The sequence below is a fragment of the Schistocerca nitens genome, chromosome 3, assembly GCF_023898315.1.
Source record: "Schistocerca nitens isolate TAMUIC-IGC-003100 chromosome 3, iqSchNite1.1, whole genome shotgun sequence".
NCBI classification, from domain to species: Eukaryota; Metazoa; Arthropoda; class Insecta; order Orthoptera; family Acrididae; genus Schistocerca; species Schistocerca nitens.
Window position 1 is genome coordinate 721,441,343 of NC_064616.1, and position 18,361 is coordinate 721,459,703.

Genomic DNA, 18,361 nt, shown 5'->3' on the forward strand with positions numbered 1-18,361 from the left:
CAACTGAATAGCACAACAGGCTTTACTTGAGGTGACTAAGATCAAGCGCAAAAAATTATATTTCAAATGACGTTTTGTTTCCAACTAAAACAAAAACGTAATTATTGTAGACGCAGGGTGTACGATGAAGCACCTGATGAACAATCTTTGTTTAGAGTGACTCCATTCATGTCCAAAAACGAAATTGCGAATTTATTCCAAAACACCACGAAAAAAGGCACGAGACCGCTTAGGACACTCATAAGGTGCAGGGATTGGAAGCACCACGAGACGTTCATATTCGAACATGAATGCAGATGCTAGTCAAACACCTGAGAAATGTCCTCAGTGCGTTGCAAGTGTTAGTCGCTGTCAGAACAGTGATCTATATAGTTGTGAGTGCATTATGTCGGAGCTAAGTGCCACACGGTGTAGCCGCGCGGTCTTAGGCGCCTTGTCACGGTTCGCGCAGCTCCCCCGGTCGGAGGTTCGAGTCCTCCCTCGGGCATGGGTGTGTGTGTTGTCCTTACCGTAAGTTAGTTTAAGTTAGATTACTTAGTGTGTAAGCTTAGGGACCGATACGTCAGCAGTTTGGTCCCATAGGATCTTACCACAACTTTCCATTTTAGGAGCTAAGTGAATTCGAACGTGAGCAAATCGATGATTGGTGCTTCCCAATCCAAGGTAGCCGAAGTGTTTTGTGTTTCAAGAGGTGCCACATGGAAGATTTATTCCGCAGCAGGTAAAGCGGAAAAACATCATCCGCTGTCACAAAGCGGACGGTAATGTGTGTGTGTGTGTGTGTGTGTGTGTGTGTGTGTGTGTGTGTGTGTGTGTGTGCGTGCGCGCGCGTTGATCGTGACGGACTGTCATTGAAGAAGATTCACAAAAAATAAGACGACGGTAAAGTCGCTGCTGAAGTGAATGTGTAACTCGCGAAACCTGTCAGCACCAAAACATCACGAAGAAAGCTCCGTAAGAAAGGAATTGCACGGCAAACTGGAATTCCAAACCACTTCCCGGTGACGCAAAAGCCCATAGTAAGAAAACGTGGTGCCGAGGCCGTAAAACCTGGAGTGTGGAGCAATGCAACAACTTCATTTGGTCTGATGTGTCTTGTTTCACACCGTTTCCAACTTCTGGACGAGTTTACGTCCCAAGAGTGAAACATGGCGGGGATTCGATGATGATTTGGGCACCCACATCGCGGTATTCCGTGGGCCCCGTGGTTACTCTGCAAGATTACTACGAAGGATTCTGTGACTATTTTGGCTGATCAGTTCCACCCATGCTATATTGTTTCTTCTCAACAGTGATGATGTGTTCCAAAACGACACGGCCCCTGAGGACTGGTTTTATGAGCACGAGGATTGCCGCATCTGCCCGGAACAGCAGTCACTAGATCTCAATATTACTGAGCCACTGTGGTCCACTTTGGAGAAAAGGGTGCTTGATCGTTATCAAATGTTCAAATGTGTGTGAAATCTTATGGGGACTTAACTGCTAAGGTCATCAGTCCCTAAGCTTACACACTACTTAACCTAAATTATCCTAAGGACAAACACACACACTCATGCCCTAGGGAGGACTCGAACCTCCGCCGGGATCAGCCGCACAGTCCATGACTGCAGCACCCTAGACCGCTAGGCTATTCCCGCACGGCTGATCGTTATCCACCTCTATCACCGTTACCTGAACTTGCCACTATTTTGTAGCTAGAGGGGTGTAAAATTGCCTTGAAAATCATACAGGACCTGTATTTATCCATTCCAGGACGACTCGAAACTATTTTGAATGCCAACCGTTTTCCTACACCGTATTACGCATAGTACTGTGTTGTGCTTTTGGTTTTTCCTTTATTTTTGTCCACCCCCTGTACGTACAAGCTGTTTAAGAGAAAGATTCATCCGATTTCACAACGCTATAATTTCTACATGAATGAAGATAGAAACTGAGGGTGAATTTGAACTTGCGCATCGAAACTGAAAATTCACCTTCCCGTCAGTTGTTGGCTTGGTGGTACAAGTGGTTGCCGGTAGAGGTCTCCCAGGCGCTACTCGCTCGTGCATTCGTTAACCAGTGTGTGTCGATATGACAATAGCACAGCAACGAAATGCAATCAGCGTTCTCCATTCCAACAGGTGCAAACCAGCGTCATTTTCGTTGAGACTACGACACTGCACGTTAAACAACTCGAAGCATTCGACTATAGCACCAGAAGTTGCAAGACACTGGTTGTATATGTAAGGGGAAATCCACAGGTTGCGCCCCTGTGCTCGTTAGAGACACAGAGAGCACTCAATAGAGCTTTGCACCTAATCTACACAACTCTATTCGTTGTGATTCCTCAGATGTCTCGCATGTTTCGCGGCGACGTTTCTTTTTCAAACCATTCAAGATTTAGTTGCTACAAGCCCTTCATGGTGCTGATAAAAGACAAAGTGGTTTTCAATTACCCTAAACGTAATTGTACAAAGTAATCCAAGATATTATGTGTATGCATGTAAAACTGAATGATTCCATTGGTAATAAAAACTTTGTAGTCGAAAGTTAAAATTTACTTTAAGTTCCTGTCCTCATTCATGTAGAAGATATAGTCTTGTGAAATCGGATGAATCTTTCACAAAGAACCGTGGTTTTCAGGGTTCGTTCATGAAAAATAATGCGACAGAAGCCATACGGCGGGAGACGGCTTATTCAACAGCAGCGGACACTGGTAGCAGATGACGGAGGCGTTTATTAAAGCGGCTTTCAGGCACTTGTGTTAAGTGGCTAACAAAACCTTCGGCCGGAAGAGCGAGTGCCACGTAATACGAAGCCTTTCGTCTGCAGATGGCCCCCTTGCTGCCTTGTACAAAGCCGCCTCTGCCAGTATGATACGTGATGAGCCGGGAGGTTGTGACGCGGTCCGTCACCGCCGGTGATGGCAGCACTGTCGTGGCTCCCTGCGCTCGTCGAGATGGTGGAGCAGCGTAATGAAGCGACCGCACTGCCATCTAACCTAGTAAATTTTGAGGTAATCGGGTGCCAAGCTATTTGCTTCATTTAGCGATGAGCGGAGCGGAAGAGGGTGGGGAATTTGTTACGGGGACGAAACGGTGTTGCCTTAAGGCGATTAAAAACCGCTTCATAGGCCTACGCCAGTCGATACTCTCCCTGTCCAAGCGAGCCTCAATCTCTGCTTTCCCGTACGGGTGACTAGCTCATAAGTTTTTTCGCGCGTAGCTCGTTAGAAGCAAAAAGCAAACATGGAGGAAAAGGTGACGGAAGCAGAACACTGGTTAATTTCCTAGATCTCCCGTGTCACCCTACGTTTCAGATCTCAGTGGCGCTAGAACTTTGAACAATACGGGAAAAAAGGTGACTAAAAATACAAAACTAATTTTTTTAGCGATTTTCGTTTTGTACGTAATGCTCCAATAGTATCTATCGCATGCAACAGTGGTGTAAATAGCACACCTCGTAAGAAAATTCGCTGCATGTAAATATCATATTTTTCTACATACATCCGATTTTTTTGAAGGTTTGTTGAAATTACTGCAACCAGTCACATTTTGTTTTGTTCTTCAATTATTATTTTATCCCATTACCGGTTTCGAAGCGCCTAGCAATTCGTCATCAGACATGTGTATTGATTGTTTGCAGCAGTGTGGGCGTCGTGTAGCTGTGGTAAGAAATATAAACGAAAGATGTAAGCACTGATTGTGTCGAGAATTACATTATGAGATCGATTTTGTTGCGTTACTTACAGTTATTAGTATCCGTTGTTGGTTGTTGGGTGCACACAGAATTCTGGAAAACACAATGAATGTCTTACAGTGACGTTAATTTTACAGCACTTCACACGCGTAGCCACAAGTAACGTCACTGAAAAACAGCCATTATATTTTCCAGAATACTGTGTGCACCAACAACCGACCAACGGATACCAAGAACTATAAGTAATGCAACAAAATCGTGATCATAATGTAAATAATTCTCGATAAATTCAGTGCTTACATGTTTAGTTCATGCATCTTGCCACAGCTACACGACTCCCACACTGCTGCAAACGATCAATAAATATGTACTGTCTGATGATTAACCTCTAGGCGCTTCGAAACCGGTAATGGGATAAAACTGAAGAACAAAACAAAAAGCGAGTGGTTGAAATAATTTCAAGAAACTTTTATTCTTCTCTGTCACAGTGATCTTCATCCACAATGGGTAAAAGTTTTAGCCAATGTCTTTTCGTTTATGAAAATGACGCTTAACAAAACATTAATACAATAATTATAGTCTCCATATCGTTTTTACGGCAAAATTCGGAAAGGTAGCACATATTCACAGTCTTGAAAAACTGTTGAGCTTGTTTCGTATTTGTTACACAGGCAAAGCTGATCTCCATCACTTTTGAAGTCGTATAACGTCTGCGTGGGCAGTGTGTGAGCTTCTCTCGCATTCTCACTGAAGAGCTGCCACATAACAGCAACTCCCATTACCGGGTGCTCCAGCTTGTTACCATCCCACATTTCAGACTAATTAGCGTATCCGAAGCCCCTCACCTTGTCTACCGAGAAGCGTAGCGTTCCACGAGCAGATATTCATGCAAGTTCTCCCCGCCATACGATCTGGTTACTTACGAAACCACATGCACGTTAACATGAAGTCGAATACTTGTTGATTATTATTACAACGAGATGGAAGGTGATAAAATGCATGATGAAATAAACGATAGACTCTGGACAATGCTTAGCCGAGGGTAAAAAATCGTATTTCTGATTGTCGTATGAGTATGAAAATAACACGTATAGAAAAAAATTGTGGCACAATTGAAAATTACTGAAGTTGCTCGACGCAGAGGAGGCCACTGGATTTGTGGGGATACACGGAAGATTCTATACGGAATCCGCGAAAAAAATGACCTCTTCAAGTAAAAATTTATTGAAGGTTTCTGGAACAAAATAAAGTCACACCTACTTGGAAAAGGCTTTGTTGTGGAATAATGTGAGCACATAAGGGTACGATCAAAAAATTTCCGTTCCAAGGCAGTACAGTATAGAACACTGTAGGTATGCCAATCAGGCAAAATCGCCGTGAGCGTTGAAGCAGGCATCCCACCGGCGCACCAAGTTGAAGATATCCATTTGGTAAAAGGGTTGGGTTGTTTTGGGGAAGGAGACCAGACAGCGAGGTCATCGGTCTCATCGGATTAGGGAAGGACGGGGAAGGAAGTCGGCCGTGCCCTTTCAAAGGAACAAAGGAACCATCCCGGCATTTGCCTGGAGCGATTTAGGGAAATCACGGAAAACCTGACCGCCGCTCGCTTCCCGCGCCCGGGTTCCCGGGTTCGATTCCCGGCGGGGTTAGGGATTTTCTCTGCCTCGTGATGACTGGGTGTTGTGTGATGTCCTTAGGTTAGTTAGGTTTAAGTAGTTCTAAGTTCTAGGGGACTGATGACCAAACATACATGTTAAGTCCCATAGTGCTCAGAGCCATTTGAACCATTTTGAACGGAAAACCTAAATCAGGATGGCCCGACGCGGGATTGAACCGTCGTCCTCCCAAATGCGAGTCCAGTGTCTAACCACTGCGCCACCTCGCTCGGTCATTTGGTAAAACGTCATGTCCTACTGAGTGAGAAGTCCGTAGCTGTAGAGTTGCACTCTACCAAAACAACGGTTCGGTAATTTTGGTAGCAGTGGTAGGGAAAGAAACATAATGTTTAAGAGAGAAACTGGGGCCGACAACTTCTCTTTTTTTTCACATAATTAGAACTACTCACTATTCAGTGTTAGTCCATTGTGTATTTTATGTCTTAACAAAATATAAATTGTAGTTTGTAAGTAATAAAAATTAGTTGATCACTTAACTTCTGCACCTTTATGTTACCAAAGCACTTACTTTTGATACAATTACTGTTTACATGACCGCGCCCACACACTATATACATATGTGTGTATATATATATATATATATATATTCTTTATTTTCACTATGACAGCCCTCTTTTCGTGCTATAAATGAACAGTTTTCCAATAAAACCTTAATCGAACATTGACAGTTTCAGTTTAGCTACAAATACTGTTTACTTTTAAGGTACAGATAGCAGGTTAACTACGTAGCACAAAAATGTTAGCCGGCCGCGGTGGTCTAGCGGTTCTGGCGCTGCAGTCCGGAGCCGCGGGACTGCTACGGTCGCGGGTTCGAATCCCGCCTCGGGCATGGGTGTGTGTGATGTCCTTAGGTTAGTTAGGTTTAAGTAGTTCTAAGTTCTAGGGGACTTATGACCTAAGATGTTGAGTCCCATAGTGCTCAGAGCCATTTGAACCATTTGAACTGATGACACTGAAATGTCTCGGCAACTACACATTGCCGGTCTGTACGCTGCTATCTGATAGAAATGCGTTCACAAGCTTGTAAAAGAACGAACGAGAGTGAGCTTTCTCAGGAAAACGATCAACATACAAGGCAACAGCAGCCTCAACATTTCTCCTACATCCTTCGTCAATCAGGATCACTTCGGTTTTTTCTTCTGTGGTTGCAACGCCCATCGTCTACTTGCACGTCTCCGCTTCAAATGATAGGTAAGTGTGCAGGCAATAAACGCAGGCCAAGTATTGTAATGTTTAAAGCTGCTATCTGTTCTACGTCTGCTCGATACGTGAAGCTCCGGTCGCAGTGTACTGCCTGTTATGATACGTCGTAGTTCGGTACACGGCCACAGTGGCGTGGCGAGTAGTCCCCTGTTCTGTATGTCGGACGAATAAAACGTTGCGAAAAGGATTTCCAATTTGAAGTTATGAAAAACTGGCCTGTCCTATCCTCACAGCATGGAGGTATGGTCTCAGGTGCCATTGGATATTCAAGGGCCATTAAATAGCATGCCGTAAACTACTTTCTTTCTTTCACTGACGCCATAGTCCCGCAGCGATCGCAGGGTCGGCGTGGTTACAACGGATTTGGCAGTGTTAGTGTTAGGGATGGCCGGATGCCCTCCCTGCCGCCACCCTGTACCCTCCAGGACGGAATCAGTGTACCCGAACTGTCTGCGTAGAGTGTAAATCGTGAAATGGTGCGGACGTGGTTCAAATGTCTGCGACGCGTGTAACTGAGGCGGAACGTGGGAAGGCAGCCTGATATTCACCTAGCGGGATGTGGAAAACCGTCTAAAAACCACATCCAGGCTGGCCGGCACACCGGCCCTCGTCGTTAATCCGCTGGGCGGATTCGATCCGGGGCCGGCGCGCCTAAGCGAGTTCACGAAGCTTAGCGTTAGCGCGCTCATGCCGTGAACTACTATTGTGTACCCATTTTTATTCCTCTGATTACAACGCCATCTGTGGCGAAACCAAAAAAATCCTTCAGACAAAACGTATGTAGATTTTGCCGCAGAATCGTAATCTGCAACAGAAAACGAGAGTTTTCGTTGAAGATTTCAAAGTTGACCCCAACCACCGACGCACGGAGTGTGGTGAGGTGTGGAGTGTGGTATTACTGGATGTACCCTCCCGAGACAAACAGATTGTAATTATAACATTTGTAGTTTTCGATGTATTTCAATGTCTTCATTTAAAATGAACACCCTGTATATCTGCATCGGAGTCGTGCAACGTTGCAACAACGCCCTCAAATGGAAACTTTTTGATCTCCATGATATTTTGTGTCTGGATGTGATGTCATGTTTTGAAACCGAGCAACTCTTCTGTAAGAGCCAATACAGTGTCCGCAAGCATCGATCCTTTGAAACCTGGCTTGTTTTTTAGATCCAGTAGGATGTAGATCGCGAAACACACGTTTTATGACTTTCGGAAAGTCTTAGATACAAAGGTGTACAGATTAATGTTGCATTTTTCGCCTAACAAACAAAATATGTTCTTAAGCTATATATATATATATATATATATATATATATATATATATATATATATATATATATATACTGTATGTGATTTAACTGTAGGTTTTATAGTAATATGAAATCCGAAAATCGTTATCCATGAGGAAGCGCCCGGTGTACTTCAAGGAAGTACCAGTGGGTTGTTACTACTTATAACATAGACGAACAATGGCGAATATAACGTTTTTAATTCTTTTTGGACGAGACAGTTGTGTTAGAAGGAAAGTATTTCATTGAAAAAATTACAAAATGCAGTCAGACTTACAGGAGGTCACCGCTTTGTGCAAAGACGCAGCTGACGTTGCACAAAAATAAATATATTGATTTACGTGAAAGTAGACAGCGATCAGTTACTTGAATGTCACAACCGTCAAGTATCTAGTGGTATGAGAACAAAGCTTCTCGCGACGACATGCTCATATGAAACGTTCTCTGTTTACTTACCGCGTCAAATCTGGGTAAAATCTCCAGCTTCCCACGAAATCCTCCATCGTCTTCGTCAACAACAATTGCCTGTCGTGGCTGTTGATGCGGTGAAAGCTATAGCCCATAGACGGCCTGGATTGGTCGGTGTAGTCAATATTACAGCATGCTGGTAAGTACTGTGTCCAAGTCTGCACAATCGCCAGCGCTTTCATAGTAACAAAAAACAATCGGCACACCATTCTGACCTCTCAGCCAGAGACCTCGCTTCTGACCACAGTCTCATAAATAAACACAGAATAACGTTTGATGAACCTGATATTGTGCCAAACTTCTGCTTACTGATTTTCTGTTATTAAAGAAGCGGTGGAAATTAGAATGTTCAAGAACAACTCAAACCGGGACAGCGGCTGTAATCTTACAAGGAGGCCACCCGGAAATCGGATTTTTGTAATTTTTTTGTATTTACGATACGTGCAGTTCAGGATTAAAATATTAGTCACACAAAGCATTCGAAGCAACTCTCTCAAACTGTCCAGAAAATTGACTTCGAAATTTTCCGATGAGCTTTAATTCACTAAAATTAACGTAATTTTCTAAGATAGGTTGCGTGGCTGACTGTAGCATTGGAAAATGATAATTGGGTAATCAATGAATCACTAACCCGAATCTCGCAATAATATTTTTTCGTTTATTTTTTCACTCAGTTCGAACATCTACACCATTTAAATGTAAAAGTCGTCAAACACATGCTAATTAACACATATATATAATAATCACTTTTTATGAAAAATGCACTACTTGTTATTTCTCATTACGTATCACACAAGCATTGCAAATATATATCGATAAACCAAAACATTATGACCACTGCCCACCGCGACGTTGGATGCCCATTGGTGGCGTTGCGGGCACGTGTTGCGGTAACAAAAGAATGTAAGCGGAGCAGACACGAACGGGGGATCACCCAAGCGATGGTATGGGCTGCAAACGAGGAACTCCATTGAGATAAGCGGGAAGCGCAGATTATTATTACGCAAAGCCTGTGAACGCGTACCTCGTAAACGGCGAAGCTAGTCGAACATTCACGTGCTACTGTCGTGAGCATCTACGGAAAGAGGTAGGAGGACAGTGAAACTACCACTACGCGCTACATGGTTGGACGCCCACGACTCTTCACAGAACGTGGAGTTCGGCGGCGAGTCTGCTCTGTAAAGTAGGATAGCACACCGTTCACTGTACATTGTTGAACAGGGAGCTCCGCAGTAGACCACCCATACGCGTTCACATCGACAATTACGATTGCAGTGAGCATGGGATCATCGGGATTCGACCGTCGATCAATGGAAACGTATCGGCTCTTCGGGTGAATAACATTTTTGCTATACTAGGTCACCGAGGTGAACGGCTGCTCAAAACGTGCAGCGTGCCACGTACGCAGGCTAGTGGGAGCAGTATTATGTTATGGTAGACATTCTCCTGCGCTTGCATGGGATCTGTGGTACTAATCGAAGGCACGCTGACAGCTGCGAACCACCTGCATCCCTTCATGACTGATGTCTTCCCCGACGGCAATGTCATCTTTCAGCAGTATAACTGTCCATATACTGGAGCCAAAATCGTGCTGCAGTGGTTTGAGGAGCATTACAGTAAATTCATGATAATGTCTCGACGACAAAATTCTCCTGATGTAAACAGTATGGAACACATCTGGGTCGCTATTGAGCGCTATCACAGCGTACGGAAATCACCGGTCCGTTATTTACGAGAATTACTTCAACTGTGCGTGGACATCTAATGCCACATACCTCCACAAACCTACCACTCAACTGTCGGATTCCCGATAAGCTATTAATCAGGTGGTCATAATGTTTTGGCGCATCAGCGTAAATTATTAACTGTCCATATTTTATAAAATTCGTTAATAAAGATTGTTTGGATTGAAAAACATTACAAAATCATTAATTTTTTATAAAAAATCGGTAATTAAGAATTTATATCTGCAATGCATGCGATATGTAATTACAAAAAAGATGAGTTAATTAGCATATGTTTGATGAATTTTATATTCAGATGATGTATGTAGTCGAACTGATCGAACGTATAAAACGGAAGAAAGACCATAGTGACATTCGAGTGAGTGATCCACTGATTACCCGATTATCATTCTCCAACGCTAACAAGTGATTGGAAAATCACCTCAATTTCGGTGAATGAGAAGTCGCGACAGTTTTTCAGAGCTGCTTCAAATGCTTTGATGATATTTGAGTTCTGACCTAGACGGACCGTAAATATGAAAAATTACAAAAATTCGACTGCCGGGTGGTATTCTTGTTAGTTGTCTGTGGAAACGAGCTCCTGACGCCGAGAAGCGTCACAGAAATGCGCTGAATTTTTTACGTTCCTACGGGAGCACACTGACTCCAGACAGTGTCTGTGGCAGGATGACGTAACGACTGCGTATGACGGCCGATCACACGCAGACTATGGGCTGCAAATGGTCGCAACACCAGCATCCACTACATTCAGTTGTTGCTGGCAAAGAAAATGGAGGATTTCGATGAAAGCTAGAGATTTTACACAGATTTGGCGCAGCAAGCAAACAGAAAATGTTTCAACTAAGGATACCTAATCTGAACGATTTAAGGTGGAACAACCACGAATATCTAACAGTAAGGAAAGCAAATAACAGACAGTGATAAAATTGGAGAAGTCCGGGAAGTAAAATAGACCCACCAAGGAGGTCGGTTGCAAAAATTTCCGTTCGATCAATGCGCTGCTAGCAACCGTCCGTCTGGGATCTTAACCGAATTTGGTCAACGGAAGATACAGGAGATTCAAAGAGGAGCTGCACGATTCGTCGCTGAAAAATACAAGAAAATGCAGTGTCTGACGCTACAAGAATGGCGTTGTGCATAGTGGGTAGCCTCATTCTCATAATTTCACGACAAGTGAAGGGAGACACTTCTTCCACCAACATAGATCTCATACAATAATCATAAAGGTAGAATTATAGAAAATCATGTACAATGTGATTCGGACAATCTTTCTTCCCGTATGACATTGCAAACGGATTAGGAGGTGAGAAATGTTGCAAAACAGCGTAAAAACTGTAGATGCAGTTGTACGAAGAAAATCTCAACGCAGAAGATGAGTTAACTGCCTCTTATCGCCTATTAGGCGTCATGCTTCTGCTGCCCACCTCGCAACCTCATTCCCAGTTTGTCGTGGTACTTTACCCACTGTTAAATATATGTTTGTCATGTGAAATAAATCGGCCGTGGACACTTCACGTAGCAAATGGAAATAAGTGACATAAAAATTAATAGAGAGAGAAAAAAAGAAGGAAACAGAAGGATATAACAGAAGCTGTCAAACAATCTACTAAGGACACATTTAAAATGTTTGTAACAGCTCTAGTTACAATTATATCTATACTCTTAAAGCCATCTCACGGTGGATGGTGGAAGGTATTTTGTGTGCCACTGTCACGTCCTTCCTTCCCTGTTCGAATCGCGAATGGTTCCCATGCAGAAAGATTGTCGGTAAGCCTCCCTGTAAGCTCGGCTCTTTCTAATTTTACGCAAACAGACTTTTCTTGAGATATACGGTGGGTAGGAGGAAGCAACACATTTGTTGACTCCTGTAAGAACGTACGCTTTTAACAGTTGTTGTTTGTTGTTGTGGTCTTCAGTCCTAAGACTGGTTTGATGCAGCTCTCCATGCTACTCTATCCTGTGCAAGCTTCTTCATCTCCCAGTACCTACTGCAACCTACATCCTTCTGAATCTGCTTAGTGTATTCATCTCTTGTTCTCCCTCTACGATTTTTACCCTCCACGCTGCCCTCCAATGCTAAATTTGTGATCCCTTGATGCCCCAGGACATGTCCTACCAGCCGATCCCTTCTTCTAGTCAAGTTGTGCCACAAACTTCTCTTCTCCCCAATCCTATTCAATACCTCCTCATTAGTTACGTGATCTACCCACCTAATCTTCAACATTCTTCTGTAGCACCACATTTTGAAAGCTTCTATTCTCTTCTTGTCCAAACTATTTATTGTCCAGTTTCACTTCCATACATGGCTACACTCCATACAAATACTTTCAGAAATGACTTCCTGACACTGAAATCTATACTCGATGTTAACAAATTTATCTTCTTCAGAAACGCTTTCCTTGCCATTACCAGTCTACATTTTATATCCACTCTAATTCGACCATCATCAGTTATTTTGCTCCCCAAATAGCAAAACTCCTTTACTACCTTAAGTGTCTCATTTCCTAATCTAATTCCCTCAGCATCACCCGACTTAATTCGACTACATTCCATTACCCTTGTTTTGCTTTTGTTGATGTTCATCTTATATCCTCCTTTCAAGACACTGTCCATTCCATTCAACTGCTCTTCCAAGTCCTTTGCTGTCTCTGACAGAATTACAATGTCATCGGCGAACCTCAAAGGTTTTATTTCTTCTCCATGGATTTTAATACCTACTCCGAATTTTTCTTTTGTTTCCTTTACTGCTTGCTCAATATACAGATTGAATAACATCGGGGATAGGCTACGACCCTGTCTCACTCCCTTCCCAACCACTGCTTCCCTTTCATGGCCCTCGACTCTTATAACTGCCATCTGGTTTCTGTACAAATTGTAAATAGCCTTTCGCTCCCTGTATTTTACCCCTGCCACCTTTAGAATGTGAAAGAGAGTATTCCAGTCAACATTGTCAAAAGCTTTCTCTAAGTCTACAAATGCTAGAAACGTAGGTTTGCCTTTCCTTAATCTTTCTTCTAAGTCGTAAGGTCAGTATTGCCTCACGTGTTCAAACATTTATGCGGAATCCAAACTGACCTTCGCCGAGGTCGGCTTCTTTCAGTTTTTCCATTCGTTTGTAAATAATTCGTGTTAGTATTTTCCAGCTGTGTCTTATTAAACTGATAGTTCGATAATTTTCACATCTGTCAACACCTGCTTTCTTTGGGATTGGAATTATTATATTCTTCTTGAAGTCTGAGGGTATTTCGCCTGTCTCGTACATCTTGCTCACCAGATGGAAGAGTTTTGTCAGGACTGGCTCTCCCAAGGCCGTCAGTAGTTCTAATGGAATGTTGTCTACTCCGGGGGCCTTGGTTCGACTCAGGTCTTTCAGTGCTCTGTCAAACTCTTCACGCAGTATCGTATCTCCCAGTTCATCTTAATCTACATCCTCTTCCATTTCCATAATATTGTCCTCAAGTACATCGCCCTTGTATAGACCCTCTGTATACTCCTTCCACCTTTCTGATTTTCCCTCTTTGCTTTGAACCGGGTTTCCATCTGAGCTCTTGATATTCATACAAGTGGCTCTCTTTTCTCCAAAGGTCTCTTTAATTTTCCTGTAGGCTGTATCTATCTTACCCCTAGTGAGATAAGCCTCCACATCCTTACATTTGTCCTCTAGCCATGCCTGCTTAGCCATTTTGCACTTCCTGTCGATCTCATTTTTGAGACTTTTGTATTCCTTTTTGCCTGCTTCATTTACTGGATTTTTATATTTTCTCCTTTCATCAATTAAATTCTATATTTCTTCTGTTACCCAAGGATTTCTACTAGCCCTCGTCTTTTTACCTACTTGATCCTCTGCTGCCTTCAGTACACTTCATCCTCAGAGCTACCCATTCGTCTTCTACTGTATCTCTTCCCCCATTCCTGTTAATTGTTCCCGTATGCTCTCCCTGAAACTCTGTACAACCTCTGGTTCTTTCAGTTTATCCAGGTCCCATCTCCTTAAATTCCCACCTTTTTGCAATTTCTTCAGTTTTAATCTACAGTTCATAACCAATAGATTGTGGTCAGAGTCCACATCTGCCCCTGGAATTTAAAACCTGGTTCCTAATCTCTGTCTTACCATTATATAATCTATCTGATACCTTTTAGTATCTCCAGGATTTCTCCATGTATACAACCTTCTTTTATGATTCTTGAACCAAGTGTTAGCTATTTTTAAGTTATGCTCTGTGCAAAATTCTAACAGACGGCTTCCTCTTTCATTTCTTAGCCCCAATCCATATTCACCTACTATGTTTCCTTCTCTCCCTTTTCCTACTGTCGAATTCCAGTCACCCATGACTATTAAATTTTCGTCTCCCTTCACTACCTGAATAATTTCTTTTATCTCATCATACATTTCTTCAATTTCTTCGTCATCTGCAGAGCTAGTTGGCATATAAACTTGTACTACTGTAGTAGGCATGGGCTTCGTGTCTATCTTGGCCACTATAGTACGTTTACTATGCTGTTTGTAGTAGCTTACCCGCACTCCTATTTTTTTATTCATTATTATACCTACTCCTGCATTACCCCTATTTGATTTTGTATTTATAACCCTGTATTCACCTGACCAGAAGTCTTGTTCCTCCTGCCACCGAACTTCACTAATTCCCACTATATCTAATTTCAACCTATCCATTTCCCTTTTTAAAATTTCTAACATACCTGCCTGATTAAGGGATCTGACATTCCACGCTCCGATCCGTAGAATGCCCTCGGGAAAAATTACGCCGCTAGTTTCCCCTTGCTTTCAGCCGTTCGCAGTACCAGCACAGCAAGGCCGTTTTGGTTATTGTTACAAGGCCAGATCAGTCAATCATCCAGACTGTTGCCCCTGCAACTATTGAAAAGGCTGCTGCCCCTCTTCAGGAACCACACGTTTGTCTGGCCTCTCAACAGATACCCCTCCGTTGTGGTTGCACCTACGGTACGGCTATCTGTATCGTTGAGGCACGCAAGCCTCCCCACCAACGGCAAGGTCCATGGTTCATGGGGGGGAGGCTTTTAACAGTATCCCACGCATAGTCCTGGATATGACTGTCGCTGTCTTCGGTGATGGTTCTGCACTCACGTCATCATGCAATAATGGGTGTATCTGCCTAATTGCGCGATACGTTACGTTTGCTTATGCTGAGAGTCAACTGCTAATCCTTGGACCAAACATGGATCATCTACAAGTCTTCCCACATTTCGGCAGAATTTCCGAGAGTTGCGACGTCTCTGTATACAATTGCCTTACGGAACTTCCGACGTTATACCCTAGGTCATTTATATACAGGGTGCTCTGAAGCAGTTGGGAAAGCTTGTAAGAGTGTTGCAGGATAGACTGTGCTGACAATTTTTAGGGAAAAAAATTCGATACGTTTCGCTGTTTTCGCGTTAAATTAAGCGGCCGCCAAAGCCAGTGTCGCCAAATGTGTTCTTCTTTGGGTTCCTAAAACCGAACAGGAGAGCGATACAAAAGTTGGACATGGGAATTGATCAAACCCGAGCCAACGACTGACCAGTATCGCGCGCTAGCATCTGCGCTACGGGAACAACTGGCGCTAATTGTATCTGGCGGGCAGCTTAATTTGCGCGCGCAACTGCCTGATTGGCTAACTTCAACGCTAATTAACTCGGGAGCGGCGCAACGTATTGAATTTTTTTTCTGAACAATTTTTTCTCAGCCTATAACCTACCCTGAAACCCTGTTACAATGTTTTCAAACTGTTTTTGAGCATCCTGTATATTGTGATACTCCCCTGGTGTGCGTCCAAAGTTACTTTTACGTTTCATGATTTCTCTACATTGACAGTGTCACACGATCTCCTGTTTGCTAGATAACTGTTCAGTCTAATCACGCAGCTTGTCTGATATTCCGCACGCTTTTATTTTCTTCATTACAAGGCAGTGCGGAACTGTAATTGTAATTACTGAGTGCCCTCGGTGTTTGCTACCCCAGAAGTGAGTTCGCAAATACTATCTACCGCTAAGAATACCACTATGTATTTCCAGTAATCTAGACACATTTAATTAACTATCTGCCACTAACACACGCAAGTCTTCATTCTGACGAGCAGAGTAAAGGGAGTTATTTTTCAGACCGTGTTTGCAAGTTATTTTTCACATTGTGTTTGCACTGAGAACATCGTGCCAAAATTATACAGGAACGATTTATGCCTAATGTTTCTTGTCACATCATCTTATATTAGTGTGTAACGAAGACGGTTACAGGTCAGAGTCGAGCCCATACTTGCGAATGAGCGTGACAACGCCAGATTGCTGTATTGGACAAAGGTTGTAGTGGTTTCCCATCTCTCTCCATCGATCTATACTGAAGCGTCAAAGAAACTGGTACACCTGTCTAATATCGTGTACGGCCCCGCGAGCACGCAGAACTGCCGCAGCACGACATGGCATGGACTCGACTAGTGTCTGAAGTAGAGCTAGAGGGAACTGGGGGGGGGGGGGGGGGGGGGTGGTTAGTGTTTAACGTCCCGTCGACAACGAGGTCATTAGAGACGGAGCGCAAGCTCGGGTTAGGGAAGGATTCGGAAGGAAATCGGCCGTGCCCTTTCAAAGGAACCATCCCGGCATTTGCCTGAAATGATTTACGGAAATCACGGAAAACCTAAATCAGGATGGCCAGAGACGGGATTGAAACGTCGTCCTCCCGAATGCGAGTCCAGTGTGCTAACCACTGCGCCACCTCGCTCGGTCTAGAGGGAACTGACGCCATGAATCCTGCAAGGTTGTCCATAAATCCGTAAGAGTGGGGGGGGGGGGGGTGGAGATCTCTTCTGAACAGCAGGTTGCAAGGCATACCAGACATGCTCAATAATGTTCATGTCTGGGGAGTCTGGTGGCCAGCGGAAGTGTTTGAACTCGGAAGAATGTTCCTGGAGCGACTCTGTAGCAATTCTGGACGTGTGGGGTTCCGCATTGACCTGCTGGAATTGGCCAAGTCCGTCGGAATGCACAATGGGTATGACTGGATGCAGGTGATCAGACTGGATGCTTACGTACGTGTCACCTGTCAGAGTCGTATCTAGACGTATCAGGCGTCCCATATCACTCGAACTGCACACGCCCCACACCATTACAGAGCCTCCACGAGCTTGAACAGTCACCTGCTGACATGCAGGGTCCAGGGATTCAGGAGGTTGCCTCCATACCCGTACACGTCAATCCGCTCGATACAATCTGAAACGAGACTTGTCTGACCAGGCAACGTGTTTCCAGTCATCAACAGTCCAATGTCGGTGTTGACGGGCCCAGGCGAGGCGTAAAGCTTTGTGCCGTGCAGTCATCAAGGGTACACGTGTGTGCCTTCGGCTCGGAAAGCCCATGTCGATGATGTTTCGCTGAATGGTTCGCACGCTGACATTAATTGATGGCCCACTATTGAAATCTGCAGCAATTTGCGGAAGGGTTGCATTTCTGTCACTTTGAACGATTCTCTTCAGTCGTCGTTGGTCCCGTTCTTACAGGATCTTTTTCCGGTCGCAGCGATGTCGGAGATTTGATGTTTTACCGGATTCCTGGTATTCACGGCACACATGTTCGTATGGGAAAATCCCCACTTCATCGCTACCTCTGAGATACTGTGTACCACTGCTAAGTGCGCCGACTGTAACACCACGTTGAAACTCACGTAGATCTTGATAACCTGCCATTGTAGCAGCAGTAACCGATCAACTGCGCCAGACACTTGTCTTATATAGGCGTTGTCGAACGCAGTGCCGTATTCTGCCTATTTACATATCTCAGCACTTTAAGAAGCATGCCTATAGCAGTTTCTTTGGCGCTTCAGTGTACCATGAAGTTGTATGTGTCGTGCGGGTGTGCTAATGGTTATTAAATGATGTTTTTGCAATCACTGTGAAGAGAAAAACATAAAGGGGGGTAGGACGTCAAACGGGACGACTTGGAGCAGGAGAGACACCACAGGCATTTTCAATTTCCACTGTTTATACTTTTAAAAATAAATTCATAAAACTTTGTCAGAATGACGAGAAAGGATTCAGGATTTACCCTTATAGTGGTGGAAGTTCAAAAATATAAGAAAAGAATTTATTTTTTTTACATTTGTATTTCACCTTTTGTTCACTCACCATTGGCTGCATTTGTTGCTATAGGTACACTTTTCTTCATAAGTAAGGGAGATTCTTCGATGAATTTTGCACAGCATACAAACCATACTCACAGGTGTATGAAACTCTAGAATTTTCCAAATCTATTAAAAACTATGGTAAAAATTGAGATAATTAACTGAAAAATTTGAGTT

General features: G+C 43.6%; 1 protein-coding gene across 2 annotated transcripts in view; it reads right to left on the reverse strand.

The window, feature by feature from the left end:
- The window catches only part of LOC126248689 (plexin-A4), a 995,564-nt gene that overhangs the window by 379,376 nt on the left and 597,827 nt on the right, over positions 1-18,361 (reverse strand). The window lies entirely within an intron of this gene.